The 15,750-nt window shown below is 39.9% G+C and overlaps 1 pseudogene across 1 annotated transcript; it reads left to right on the top strand.

The window, feature by feature from the left end:
• The first annotated feature begins 9,737 nt into the window (after positions 1-9,737).
• Positions 9,738-10,216, top strand: LOC110596721 (annotated as a pseudogene). The gene has a single exon (XR_002482660.1). The product of XR_002482660.1 is annotated as a non-histone chromosomal protein HMG-14 pseudogene (transcript).
• Positions 10,217-15,750: the final 5,534 nt, after the last annotated feature.

Here is a 15,750-nt window from a genome sequence, read left to right as displayed (position 1 = left end):
CTTTTATTTCACTATGTAGGAGTTGGACTTGCAAACCTGAGTTAACTGGCAGTATATTTCCAAAGTGAAGAAAAAGACAGGGTTTAGACTTCTTAGTGATGGGTGGGTGATGCAGACCACTCCCCAGTTGGCCAGACTTTTAGCTGGTCTGTGTTTGACATATTAAAACCTTTTATAACTAAAAGGAAGTAAATAATTTATGAAGGCAGAAGAAAATAAGTAAATAGAATATTTACACACATTCAGGTGTGCCCAGACCTGAAAAGATGAATCTTCTTTTTCACCCAAGCTTTCTACCTCCAAAAATGAAATGTCCTAAGCTAACCACAACTGAAGGTGGTGGTATTTTCCTAACAGCTCTTTGGTGGTCCCACCCAAATGTTTCTCCTCCTCACCAGTGGGTGCCCTTTGACTGCTACGCTACAGGGTGAAGTCGACTGTGTTACCTTTAAATAAAGGTCTGAAGTACTGATGAATATATTGGACCAGATGTTCTAATTTCTGAATCAAGATCATGTTTTACATCTTAAAAGGATTTGCTACTACTTAAGAGTGGCCAGGATAGTCAAGGAGCCTGTCAGAGATTTTGTCCCGTGGAATGAGAAAAACTTCTTCCAGTAAATAAATGCTAAAGGGACATTGGGAAGATAAAACTAAAATCGCATTTTGAATAGATCCCATGAATTGTACTTATGGAATGTATGTTTTACAGTAGTATCTAATGCATGTTGTATCTCAAGCCTATATTATTCAACAAATGTGTATTGGTTCTCTGCTCATTGACTAGCACTTTGTTTGTACTGTTTTTGAACTAAGCAGACATCTTATTTATTCAGGAGTTGACATCCAGGTGCGCTGCCACTGAACCAAATTCGAGAATCACTGTACTCGGGTTATAAGGGAATTCACAAGTCCAGGGATCATGCACAGGAATAGAAGTGGACGTTGTAGTTGGAGAATTCTGAGAGAACTGATTATTTAAATAGATGACCTTCCCTCTCTAGAGGAGACAGTAATTACTGCAGTTTTCTCCTTACTCATGGAGGTCTCCTTAAAACTGATATTTCAACACTTGGCTAATTGTTGCTGAGAAAAACCACTAAGGGGCTGCAGTTGACATTTGCCATTTTGATAACCAGGAAATCCAAATCCAAAGGGACTGTATGAAAAATTCAAGCTTTAGAAATTATTCATGGCAGCAGCATCAGAAACCAAGTCACAGAATCTAAAGGAGGCAGTATCCAATGCTGGATACCAACTAACATCCTATGGCAATAATGTTTGGTGTCAGTAAGGGTATCCGACGGCACAATTTTGGTGCTGGTTCCTCCTGCCTAGTTCCCTTATTTCCTGACATTTCCCAAGCTGGTTTCCCACCGTGTGTGTGTGTGTGTGTGTGTGTGTGTGTGTGTGTGTGTGTGTGTATGCACGTGCAGCATGCAAATGAACAATCTGAAGTCTTTCTCATACATTCTCTTTCCATTTACATTAGCCAGTATGTGTTTCTGTTGCTTGCAATCAGGAATGCTAGCTGACACAGAGCACAAACTGGTACTTTGCCTCTAGACAGATGAGTATCCCCAGATACATTATTATTCTCTGTTCATAAACTCAATCTGAGATAAAACAAGGCAGAAAGGTTTCTTCCTTTTGTAGTTTTAAGGAGTAATTTGTTATATACTCCAAGCTCATGCAGAACAAGTTTGACTTATTCCCTTTCAGTTGGTGCACACTATTGCAGACTGCCCTATCTGACTATTAAGAAGGGCACCTGGAATTCATTGAACACCTACTATAAAACAAGCACGCTGTTAGATATTGTCTCTTATCTACTCAATTCCTGGCATCCATTGTGTATTAAACATTATTATTCGCATTTACAGAGGCTCAGGGAGGGGTAGGTACTTACATAACATTGTGCAACCAGTGTGTGGTAGAGAACGACTCCAAAGTTCATTCTGTTTCACTCATCCCAGTGTTTACAGAATTTAGAGAATCAGGCTTGCCTAGTTCAAAAACATATTTTGGTCCGGTGCATTAGAGCTACGTGCTCTGAAGTTGATGTTCCTACTGCTGCTGAACTGCGAGCTAGGGATGAGGGATGGGGATTGGGGGGTGGGGGGTGGGAGGGGGAACTGGGGGACAGTTCTCACAACCTGCTAAAATCACAGTTCCAGTGCTGCAGAAATCACACTGGGGGCTGGTGCCTTGCTCAGCCTGGGAGAATTTGCTTTCTAGAACCTACATTTAGAAAAACCTCCTCTTTATTCCATCCCCCCAGCCTCTCCCCCATTTATAAGTCTGTAGTAAACAAAAGTCCCAAATGCCTTCTGGTATGTTTCTGCGCTTATCACTGCTGTTTATTTTCTATTAGAAATGGCCTACTTTAAGGATTCCTATTCAGTGTTAATGAACTATACCATTGCTTAAAATGTCTTACAAAAATTCTGAAAGGTAATATTTTCTTCAGTATTTGTAGAAATGTAGCAATTTGTGAGAAATATGGAAGTGTTCATACTAGCAACATAATGGGTCAGATTATTTTCTTATGAAAGAGGGAAGTGTCATAAAGATCATTAGAAACAGAAAATGAACAGAAAACAAATGATACAGTCTATGTATGACTAGTGTGATTTTCATTTCAATAAGTGAGATAGTGTTCCCTTTCATTGTATTTGTCTGAGAACCACAGAATGAATAGTTTGCACTACTTGAAATTGTGTCATCCTTTTAAATTAGGATCACAAAATCTCTCCTACACTTTGGAACATAAATAAAGACATACAGACCCCAAGCTGTTAATAAAAGGATAGGTATTGCCCATATAGGAGCACTACAGAGAAAAAGCCAGTATCAGATGTGAGGAGGAGATAGGTGACATAGGTCATCTCCAAGGTTTCTCCTCTCCCAGTAGTCTATGAGAGATCAAAAATAAAAAGCAATATGATAACTGAATTTTCCTACAATGGTTGTAACTTGTATAGTTTCAAGTGATGATACTTAAAAATAGCTATGGCATGAACTCAGTAACTTAGACCCAGGCTTACATCAGTTAGGATTTAATCTTGGGTCTACCCCACTTTTTTATTGTCACCTATATTTTTAGTATGCAAAATTTTCTACAAGTGAGAAGGCATGACTTACTTTATAGATTATATTTATATGGCCCTAAAGCCCTATTAAGAACCATGGTGATTCTTTTTAAAACATTTTCAGTCGATTATCTTGAATTAACTCTTTTTAAGGTACTCATTTGCAGTAATAGATATGTTTATTTACTCAATGGATCAACTCCATTACCATAGGTGAGTGACTCTGGTAACTGCAAAAGTTTATAAATGCAGAGTAAAGGCAGTTCCTCAATAGATCAGTTTGATGTGCACAGAATAACTGCATTCCTGCAAAACTGCTTCCCCCAAACCATTCAAGAGTAGTCATATGTCTGGACATGCCTTTCTATCCTTGGGTTCTATTTTCAACATTTCATGTTTATATTCAGCTTGAAATTAAATTTTCAGAAACGTTTGTTTAAAATGAGCTGTAGGATATAAACACAAGAACAGGATTGTTTGTGAAACATAGTGACACAGACTTTTGGCTCCCAGGTCTTTTGTTGAGCTGTCACTTCATGTTAGTTATTTGGTGACACTGTTAATTTTATTCTGCCATGCAGAGAACTACTAGATGAGAGTCAAGGATCATGCTTTCAATTAGATTCCATATATCCTCACATACCTTAATAACTGAATAGGTGACAAAATGCTATAAAGTGCACTTGTTTATGGCACTTCTATTTATTTATTACAATTCTATTTTCCCACTACGTGCCTTCATAAGACTATAAATGTGACCCCAAGGGAAAGTATTTAACTCCATGCTATTATCACAGCAAACTTTAAGTATTGTATTTTTAACATTTGCTTACTAAACAATAATGACAAAAAGACCAAGTATAAGGGATGTTGGAGCGAATGCGCTTTTGCTTAACTCTCTCTTTTGAAAAGCATAACAATGAATAAACATTATTAGACATGGAGAGTCCTTTATCAAGGAAGAATGTGTATTTTATTAAATAAGAATATGGAGGTGAGTTTGGCCGGTGCCAGATTCTGGCCTTGTCTGTGCACACTGTAGGGGAGTGGGGGAGAGGCCATCAGCTCTTCATCTTTGACTTTCAGGGATCACCCTCAGATTCCATTATTAAGTCAGGGCAGAGGAAGGTAGCCATCTTGTTCCCAAAATCTTAATGGAGCATTTTTACTGGCACATATTTCTTGTTACTCTGTAAAACTTTAGATGGGCCTCTTAACTCATGTTATGTACACTCTTGTCTATAAAAAATAAGTATATTTATGAGACTACATGCCATTGTAAAGGGTATTAACACAGCTTTGGCAAGGTTTCAGAGCTCATCAACACTTATTTCCACTCAAATTTCTAACATTTCTTTGGATACCTCTTTTCTTCAACTTTACTATGATTTAAATGCGTCCCCCAAAGCTCGTGTGTTGGAAACTTGACTCCCAATGCCATGGTATTAGAAGATTGGGACTAATGAGAGGAGTTTGAGTCATGGGGCACCATCCCCATGAATGGATTAATGCCTTTATCACAGGAGTGGGATTATTATAAAGTGACGAATGTGGTTCCCCTTGCTTTTTCTTGTCCTCTCTTTGTCCTTCCACCACAGGATGACACAACAACAGACCAGCACCTGGATCTTGGACTTTCCAATCCTTAGAATCATGAACTAGTAAATTTCTGTTGACTATAAATTATCCAGTCTCAGGTATCCTGTTACAGCAGCACAAAACTGACTAAAACAGAAAATTGGTACCAGAGAAGTGAGTGTTGCTATAATGAACAACTAAAAACGTGAAAGTGGCTTTGGAACTAGGTAATTGGGTAGAGGATAGAAGAATTTGGAGGAGCAGACTAGAAAAAAGTCTGTATTGCTGTGAATGGAGTGTTAAGAGCAATTCTGGTGTGGGCTCAGAAGACAATGACTGTAGGAAAAGTATGGAACTTTTTAAAACATAGAAATATGGACAGTAAAGGCCATTCTAATGAGGTCTCGACATAAATGAAGAATATTGAATTGGAAACTGAAGTAAAGGCCATCTTTGTTATAAAGTGACAAAGAACTGAGCTGAAATGTGTCCATTCCCTAGAGCTTTATGGAAGGCAGAATTTAAACACAATAAACTAGGATAATGGGTGGAAGAAATTTCTAAGTAAAATATTGAAGGAGCTGTATGCCTTTTTTTTATTGCATACAATAAAATGAGAGAAGAGAAAAATAATTTAAAGACAAAAGTTGTGATTTAGAGGGAAGCAGAACATAAAGCTTTGGAAAAATTTGCAGCCTTGCTATATAGAGAACAAAAAAGCATGCAAGGGTAAGGACCAGGGTGTAGCCAAGCAACCCTTTCAAATAGGGATTAGCATGGATAGAAGGAAGCCAGGTGCTATTTACCAAAACAATGGGAGAATGACTCCAAAGGCATCAGGGATATCTTCCAGGCTGCCCCTCCCATCACCGGCCCAGAAATCTAGGAGGGCAGAATGGTTTCTGAGGATAGGCCTAGGGCACCCTCCATGAACTTCCTGCCCATAGTCACCCTAGAACTCTGCTCCCCTCATTCCCACACAACATCCTCTAGAACTCTGCTCTAGCCATGGCTCAAGCAAGCCCAGGTGCAGCTCATGTCATCATTCTGGAGTATCCATGCCATAAACATTTGTGGCAACCCCATGGTGCTACTTCTATAGGCACACAGAGTATGAGAACTGTTGAGACATGGCTACTTCCACCTAGACTGCAAAGAATATATCAGATAACCTAGGGACCTAGGCAGAAACCTGCTGCAGGGCAAAGCCACCACAGAGTCTCCACTAGGGCAATGCCTAGTGGAGCTGCAGGGGTGGGGCCACCCCTTAGGCCCCAGAATTATAGAGCTTACAGCATGCAACAGCAACCTAGGAGAATCGCAGGCGCAAGACTCTATCCAACCTGTGAGAACTACTATGTGGGCTGAGCCCAGCAAAACTATGGGGATGGTATCGTCTGAGGCCTTAGGAGTCCAAACCCTACACCAGTGTGTTCAGGAAGTGGGGCATGGAATGGAAGAAGATGATTGTGGAGCCTTAAGATTGTCATTCACTCTGATGGGTGTTGCACTTACTTGGGACCAGTTACTCTTTTCTTGGTGCCTGTTTCTCCCTTTCTGAATGGAAATGTCTACCTTACATCTGTCACACCATTGTACTTTGGAAGTAGATAACTTGTGTGATTTCATAGACTCATAGCTGAAGGGGAGTTTGTCTCAAACTGAATCACATCTTGAGTTTTACTTATATGTGATCTAGATGAAACTCTGGACTTTGGATTTGGTGCTAGAGCAAGTTTAGATTTGGGGGCTATTGGACTAGAGTGATTATATTTTGTATGTGTAAAGGATATAAATTTTGGGGGCCAGACGTGGAAAGCTATGATTTGAATGTGACTTCTAAAATGTAAGTACTGATAACTGGATTCCCAGTGCTGCAGTGTTGGGAGGTATTTGAACCATGGGGGCACCACCCTTATGAATGGATTAATACTATTATTGCAAGAGCAGGTTCCTTATAAAAGAACAAGTTGGCTTCCTTGTTCTTTCTTTTACCCTCTCTTTGCCCTTCTGCCATGTAATCCCTTCCATCGTGTAATGATGTGGCAAGAAGGGCCTCACCAGAGGCCAGCACCTTGATTTTAGACTGCTCAGCCTCCAGAACTGTGAACCAATTAATTTCTGCTCACAATAAGTTACCCAGTCTCAAGTATCCTGCTATAGCAGCACAAAATGAATAAGACAAACTCCACTATTTGAAAACTTAGTTTGTATTGACAGCAGTCTTGTTATCCATCCCAAACTCATCAAATACTGACTTAGACTTTTGGAGATGGAAACTTTCTTAATCAGATATATTCTTATCATTGACACTTTAGAGGTAAAACCAGGAAACATCAAGGGGAAAAATACAAGTCACAAGGCTGTAATGGTGAAATTGAATACACCAGTAGGAGATCGGGAACTGGGTCAAATTTTTAAAAATAAATAATTAAGAGAGCTTAAATAGCTTTCAAAGTTTGGCATGTTTTGAGTTCTAAAATCAGGTATGTTATATTGTTATATAATTACTGATCACATTTAATATGTAGGACTTAGAAAATTGTACTGATGTTAGGAATTCAACAGTAAAGCAGCTGATAGATACACATATCTATCTACTATTTATCTATCTATCTATCTATCTATCTATCTAAACTTCGTGGTTCTCTGCAACTGACCTTCACTCCATTATTTAACACTGTTCTGGCCACACATTTTAAGTATTCAGTCAGTATTTGTTGATTTCTGAGTCTTTCTGTTTACTTTTCTCAGTAGATACAGAACACAGCCAAGAAAGCAACAATTCCTATTTCCCTAAAGGGCATACAAATGTAATTGACTTCATCATCCATTCCTTTATGCATCTCACTTTTTTGAATATGAAAATCAACTAGAGAGTAAATGTATGGAAAAGTTCTGTACATGTTGAGCATACTAGAACAACCACAGGGTTTCTTTTTCATTACTATTAATTCAACTATTTCAGATGACAAAAATATTGAGAGTGACGAAAAGTAAAGAGTAATCAGGCAAACTGCTTTTATTCCTTTAGATCATCATCCTTTTATCTCAACTCTGCTTACTGACACAACAGGAATCGACCGAATATGTGTGGTTCCTAATTTCAGACGGACTCTGCAAACTCAGTTAAAAGCAGCGATAAAATTGCCAAAAACATCTTTTCAGAGGTTAGTTGAAATGAATAAAAATAATTTTAAAAAATAGTTACTTTAGGTTTTGTGTAATTATACTAGGAAACAACTTTTTTCCTTTTAAGTTTAAAATTGGGTTTTCTTATGCACTAGATAAGGTCCCCTGTACAATGTACAGAAAGAGTTGGTCTCAGTAATCTTAAATAATGAATTTGAAAGAATCTTCCCTCTAGGCATGGTGTCCTTATCCATTCCCTGTATTTTTTATTCCAGAATTTTGTGTGTCTCACGTACCCATGGGTTCTCAACAAATGCTAATTAAATGTATCAAGATGTTGAAGCAGCAAGTGAAGGAATCAAGCTAAAAACTGTCTCCTGGCCTCGCATCATGGCATGTGCCTGTAGTCCCAGCAACTGAGGAGGCTGAGATAGGGGGATCACTTCAGCCCTGGAATTTGAGTCCAGCCTGGGCAACATAGTGAGAGTCTCATCTATAAATAAATACATGAAATTAATAAAATTGTCTCCCCAGCTCCTTTGTGGAGTATGTGTCATTGAGTATTGAGTTTAATAATAAAATAAAATCAGAGGACATTACACTGAGTCAGTTTGGTTGGCTTTAGTCTCACATAAGAAAATTTCCAATGATTCATTTGAGAAATAATTGTCTTTTTCAAGGATCTGATGATACAGTTTCACCTTTCACTTCATTCACCCATTTTCCTACTCTTGTTATCAATTATAAAAAGCATGAATGAAAAATGTCTAATTTAAAATCAGGGCTCACAGAGGTCTAACAATCTAAAAAGTTCTCAAAGATCTAAAGTTCTAAAGGACAAGTCCTAAGTTTTTGCCAATTTTAAGAAGAAAAAATAACTCAGGGAAGGGAGGATTCATTCATTCTTCATCCATCCATTCAGCATAAGCTCACAGAGGATTTTGTGGCGCCTAACAAAAAGCATGATTCATTATTCTTTTTTTTGAGTTGGAGTCTCACTCTGTCGCCCAGACTGGAATGCAGTGGCCGCTCCCAGCCACCGCAGCTTCGACCCCAGCTGGGCTTCGGCGATCCTTCCGCCTCAGCCTTCCAAGTAGCTGGAACTACAGGCTAATTTTTTTGATTTATTGTACCGATGAGTTCTCGCCAAGTTGCCCAGGAGGGTCTCGAACCCGGGAGCTCAGGCAATCCACTCACCTCAGCCTCCCAAAGCGCGGGATTACAGGCTGAGCCACTGAGCCCGGCTTGATTCATTATTCTAACTAAAAGGTTTTTGACACAGCAGAAGAAATTAACAACTCTGTGCCAAGGATTGTACTAGGTGCTGAGGCTACAGCAGCAAACAAAATAAACAAAAGCCCTGTCATTTTCAAGCTTGCATTCTGGTACTGGGAGACAGGCAATAAACAAGTAACTAAATACCATAATTAATTTATCTTAAGATACACATTTTTGCATACTTTTAAGACCTCAGAGACGCATACATGTCTTACAGTGCTATTGGCCAACTGTCACTCAAGACAGATGCTATTGCCTGTGTGCGTACCTCAGAACTTGTAGAATGCAGTCAGTGGTGGGAAGAAAACCCTGAAGACAACAGCAGAGCACTGTTGAGAAATGCTGCATCACCAGAGCTCGTGATGGCCAAAGCATAGGGCTACATGGAGAAACACCCAAGACAGTGAGTCTGAGTCACATGTTCCAGAACCGTTGAACTCCAAACATGGTGGAGTTTTCGTAGTATCTTGAACAACTTGCTAATATTTTCTTCTTGGGTTTGCGTCATAGTGATAGATAATAAAAATCGGTAACGAGGTAAGTCTAAAACAGTTTTTACGGCGGGTCTCAGCAGCTCCGGCGGCAGGAGGGACGGTAGCGGTGCGGCAGCCCAGCTTCGCGAGGGCTCTCCGTGCCGCTGCCTGCAGGCACCCGGTAGCGCCCTGCCCGCCGCCAGGATGCCCACGAGGAAGGTCAGCTCCGCCGAGGGGGCGGCGAAAGAGGAGCCCAAGAGGAGATCGGCGCGGTTGTCGGCCAAACCTCCTGCAAAAGTGGAAGCAAGGCCAAAAAAGGCGGCGGGAAAGGATGCCTCTTCAGACAGAAAAGTGCCAGCAAAAGGGAAAAAGGGGAGGGAAGGGAAAGCAGGCTGAAGTGACTAACCAAGAAACTAAAGAAGAGTGAGTGACCTGCAGAAAACGGAGAAGCTAAAACCGAGGAGAATCCAGCCTCTGATGAAGCAGGAGAGAAAGAAGCCAAGTCTGAATAATATCATATCCCATGTCTTATCAGTGGTCCTTGTCTCCCTTCTTGTACAATCCAGAGGAATATTTTTATCAACTATTCTGTAAATGCAGGTTTTTTAGTAGCTCTAGAAACATTTTTAAGAAGGAGGAAATCCCACCTCATCCCATTTTTTAAGTGTAAATGCTTTTTTTAAAGAGGTGAAGTCATTCGCTGGTGGTTTATTTTGGGGTACAACCAGAAAATAGTGTGGGATATTGAATTACGGGAGGCTTTGACTGTCTTGGGTATCAGCTTAACATTCCATAGATGAGGGTTAGTTTTTATATCCTATAATGCAGAGTATACTAAGTGGCAATATGGATCACAGTCCTGCATTTAATATCTTGAACATTTAAAATTACTTCTATTCCCATGTTGTTTTTTAGTAGAATTGTTTCCTAAAGAAAACCACTCCTTGATCATGACTCTCCCTGTCAGAATTGTGTGCACTCTGTAACATCTTTGGTCGTGGTAGTCTTGTTTTCCTGATAACTTTGCTAATGTGTTGTGAAAGATTGAAAAATTGAGTATGTTGTGTATGTGATAAATTGTGAATTGGTGGGATGTATGTAACAGCTTATCAACATTTGAAGATACTGGCACTTGATATCCTCTTAAGGAAAATTTGCCTCCAAATTTTAAGCTGTAAAGTCACTAGAATAACTTTAAAAATAAAAATACATGACTTTTTCGATTTTCGGTACGTGTGTTAAGAACTGTGTACAAATTGAAATGTCTGTGTACTGATCCTCAACGCAACCAATAAACTCGATTATGAAAGGAAAAAAATAGCTTATACAATGATTTTGAAGTGATAAGTTTGTAATGTGTCAGTCTTATTAGCACCAATTAGCATTAATTCATTTCTTAGTAGTATGTAAAATGATATTACTTCTTGTAATTGATGCTTCCTTAGATTTGATGAAATAAGATACTTGTATATTAAATGGTAATAAATACTTTAGAGAACAGTAAAACATAGAAAGGTGAATAGCAAATAGCATTAAGTGGGTAGTTTGCAGTTTTAATCAGGGTAGGCAGGGAAGCCACTAAACATGGCATTAAAATAAGACATGCACAGACAGCTGAGTACTCCAGGCAGAGTGAACACCAGTTCCAAGGCCCTACACAGGGACACATCTAGCTTACTTGAGAAATTACAAGGAGTAGCTGAGAAATATGGCTGGAGTGGAATGAGCAAGCAGTAAAGTAGAAGAGATGAAGTTGAAAGTTCATGAGGGATCAGCTCACACTGAACCTTGGAGAAGATTGTAAGGACCTCTTTTGAGATTATAAGAATTTTCACATTTGTCCTAAGTTAGATAGGGATCCATCAGAGAATTTTGAGCAGAAGAGTAACTTGGTCTGGCTTGCATTTTTATTTATTTATTTATTGAGTTGGAGTCTCACTCTGTCACCCAGACTGGAGTGCAGTGGCCGCTCCCGGCCACCGCAGCCTCCACCTGGGTTCCGGCGACCCTTCCGCCTCAACCTTCCAAGTAGCTGGAACTACAGGCACGCGCTACCACGCCCGGCTAATTTTTTGATTTATTGTAGAGATGAGGTCTCGCCTGCCCAGGCGGGTCTCGAACCTGCGGGCTCAGGCAATTCACTCATTTCAGCCTCCCAAAGGCGGGGATTACAGGCTGAGCCACCGAACCGGGCTTGGCTTGCATTTTTAAAGGATCACTGTAGTGGCTGGAGAAAAAGACTGAAGAGAGACAAAGACAGAATCAGGGAGAATGGTTGTGGAGCCATCACCATAAGCAAGGCGGAAAATGACAGTGGCTTGGACCAGTGTGGTAATGTTGTAAAGTTCATGAGTAGTGATTGCATTCGTGACTCTTTTTTAAAGGTAGATCCAAAAGGCTTTGCTAGCAATTTGGATGAGAAATGTGAGAAAAAAAGAGAATTCAAAGTGACTTCAAAGTTTTTCGTCTTAGCAACTAGGAAGATGAAATTGGCATTAACTGAGATGGGGAAGGCAACCAGATGAACAGGTTTGGTGGGACTGTTAAGAGTTCATCTTTAAACGTGTTAATTCTGAGCTGTGTTTGTTAAATATCCAAGAGGTGATGCCTTGTAGACAATTGGGCATCTGAAACTGGAGTTCTCACCATCTGTCCTTTGCCAAAATCTTCCCAGTTTTCTATTCATTCTTGAAATAACATGTTCAAAACAATCTGATAATACTAAACCCTGAGGAGAAAGGGCTTCTCAATCACAGGTTGCTATGTAAATTGGTACGACTGCTGTGGAAAATAGTGTGGTAACCTATCTTACAGGTGAACATTTAGAAAACCCTGTGAGTTAGCAATTCCACACTTGTGTTTATATTTAAGAGAAAAAAATATATATCAGAGGACATGAACAAGACTATTTATGATAGCATTGCTAAAGTAGCAAAAAGTGGAAATAATCCAAAAGTTTTTCAACAAAAGACAGGATAAATTGAGGTATACACCCCACAACGGAATTTTACATAGCAATCAAAACGAATGATCCACAGCTAAACCCAATTAGATGAACCAGACAGCAAAGTACCATATTTCATCTTTTCTAATGTGTAATTTTTCTTTAAATATCTCAGAAATCTTAGCTCACTTGTCAGAATTTTTTTCTTTATTTTGGGTTGTGCCAATTATCAAAATATTACCTCTCAGCTCCAAATTCACTTTCCACGATCTGCTTTGTGACACAGGGAATGAAACGCTCAAATCACACTTGAAAATTTTCGTCAATAGGGGACGCCAGAGGAGACTGCAGTGCGAGAGGTGGAAGGACTTGCTCCTTTTCCTGTGATTTCCACCCAGAGCAATCCTTCTTCCCAGGAGCTGTGGCAGTTCCTTCCTGTAGCAGTAACTGAACCCAGCTCATAATTTGTCCATCATTTGCAGAACCCGTTGGGTAGCACCCCTCCCTCCCTTGGAGGCCTAGGTCCCAGCCTGGAAGACCCCTTCTTTGGGCTCAGAGGCACCAGCACCAACTGAACAGTGCCTCCTCTTCCCTGAAAGTCCGAGTTTCAGCCCCACGAGACCTCTCTTCTAAGTTTGTCCCTTCGTTTCCTTTGGTTTGTGAGCCATCGCTCCTTCCTGCAGTTACTATCTCCTGAACCTTAGAGTTTTCTCTTTACCCTTTCAGTGAATAACAGTTTTATAGGCTGGGCACAGTGACTCAAGCCTGTAACCCCAGCACTTTGGGAGGCCGAAGCGAGAGAATTGCCCGAGTCCAGGGGTTCGAGACTAGCATGGGCAAGTGGTGAGACCTAGTCTCTGCAATAAATTAAAAAATAAGCCGGGCATGGTGGCGCATGCCTGTAGTTCCAGCTACTTGGAAGGCTGAGGTGAAAGGATCGCCTGAGCCCAGCAGGTCGATGCTGGGGTGGCCGTGAGTGTGCCACTGCACTCCAGCCTGAGCTATAGAGTGAGACTCTGACTCAAAAGCAAAAGCAAAGAATTATATTTGGTGCTGGTGCTTTATGTAAAATTCCTCTGGTCAAGTAACTGGTGTGGTTTCTGTCTGATTATTGAAATGGTACATAAAATAATTGTGCTGCTTATAATTCATCTGGTATTAGATCTGAAGTATCAGAAGGTCATATACAGCCAAATACCTTTTACATAAGGTTAAAAACAAATTTTAAAAATCAATGCATATTTTAGGAAAACATATACATGCACACACATGGTTGAGGATAGTGCTTACCTCTAGTAAAAGGAGGCAGAGATATGGCATGATGGTGGAGCCCATGAATAGGCACGTTACTATACAATTTTATCATAGTTGGACTCATGAGTTTACCATATTACATAAATAATACCTAAATAGCTATGCAAAAATGCATGCAGATTACTTTCATACTGCATACAAACATATACATGTGTGTGCCTGCATACATCTGTAAAATAAGACAATTCGTTGAGCATTAATGAGACTATAAAAAGAACTCTGATTAATCCAATTCTCTAAATGTGAGATCTAAACCAAACAAAGTCAAGTTATTTCCCTTTTTACTTAAAGTAAGTCTTGTCTGGATATAAAAGAGTTGACTCTGTCTCTTTGCTGGAGTACACTGTAGATATTTCTTTTCTGTCTTGGTACCGGATGTTTCTATGAATGCCATACTAATTTTCTTTTCCTTAAAAGTGAGTGCATCCTGTGTCTTTCTACATCTTTAAAGGATTTTTAAATGGATTTGTCCCTAATCTTTAAAGACAACAACTTTACCAGGGTGTGACTCAGTGTTGATTGTTCTGGGACAGCTCAGTATGCCCTAAAAACTCTTGAAATCTACATTTTGTTGCTTTCTTTTGGATTTCTTCTTTGGAATTCCAGCGACACATATATGGACTATGCTTTGTTTTACATCTAGAGCTCTTATTTGTCTATAATTTCCTTCATTTCTTTTGTTTGTTTTTTTTTTCTTCTGTCCTCCATGTTCTTTATTGTGGTCTCAATAGTGTCAAATCTTCCTTGTGTGCTTTTTAATTTATATTTTTACGTTTGTAATTTTTTTCTCTCATTTTCCCCCACTTGACGTCACCATCACCTTCTGTTTTCTGTTCCTCTCTTCCCTGAATTTTTCTATCTTGATTTTCATATTTAGGATTTATCAATTTAAAAAAAAATCAGTGGTAGGTTGTTTGGTTAATTGCTGTCTGCTCTGTGGCAACTTTTCCTAAACAATTTTCTGTCTATAGGAATATCTTACTGTTCTTTCCTACATATTTTCTTAGAGTATTTTGTGGGTGTATACTGTAGATTTTCTTTTTTAAAAAATTCATTATGATTGTATTGCCCATAACCTCTTTTCCGAGAGAGATTAGAGGTGGAGGCATGAATGAGAAAGAGGAAATTGCTAGGTTAGCAACTTAAGGGCTCTTCCTTCTCTGTTAGGAGAGTGGAGAACTGTTTCCTTTATAAATGATACACTTGTGTAGCCACCTTTCTTTGTCTCTCTGAACTTGACCTAGTTCAAGATAGCTTCTCCAGCCACCCCTAAACTTACCTAGTTCCTTCCCCAGTTACTGCAACCAAGGGACAGAACTTGCCTTCCATGGGGATTCCCATACTTTGAGTGTGTATTTTGTTGGTGCTTTCTGAGATATGCCAATTCTTATTCCTCTGGGAATCGTCCATACTTTTTTTCTCATTCTTTCCCAGTACTTCTAAACTCTTTGCTCTAATGTCTACCTGTAGCAATTCTGTTGTAGGGTGGAGCGTTCCACTTCTGAGGGAGTAATTTTCTGGAGATTTCTGAGATGTATCACTACCGACTCCTCTTCCCTTCTCATTCTTCCCTGATGCCTCACACCTTCCTGTAGAATTTTACTGACCTTAGCTACGCTTGGCCACTCATTCAGGTGAATGGAGTTAGCGGGTTTTCTCCATCTTCTGATTTCACTGAAAACAAATTTTGGGACGGGCACAGTGGCTCAAACCTGTAATCCCAGCACTTTGGGAGACCGAGGTGAGAGGATTGCCTGAGCCCATGGGTTCGAGAACAGCCTGGGCAACTTATCACTACAATAAGTCAAAAAAAATTTAGCTGTGCGTGGTAGCGCATGCCTTTAGCTCTGGCTACTTGGAAGGCTGAGGTGGAAGGCTCGCCTGAGCCCAGGAGGTTGACACTGGGGTGGCCATGATCATGCTACTGCACTCCTGCCTG

The sequence above is a fragment of the Carlito syrichta genome, unplaced genomic scaffold, assembly GCF_000164805.1.
Source record: "Carlito syrichta isolate Samal-C Ts95f unplaced genomic scaffold, Tarsius_syrichta-2.0.1 Scaffold313103, whole genome shotgun sequence".
Taxonomy (NCBI): Eukaryota; Metazoa; Chordata; class Mammalia; order Primates; family Tarsiidae; genus Carlito; species Carlito syrichta.
This window is presented reverse-complemented; position numbering and strand designations above follow the sequence as displayed.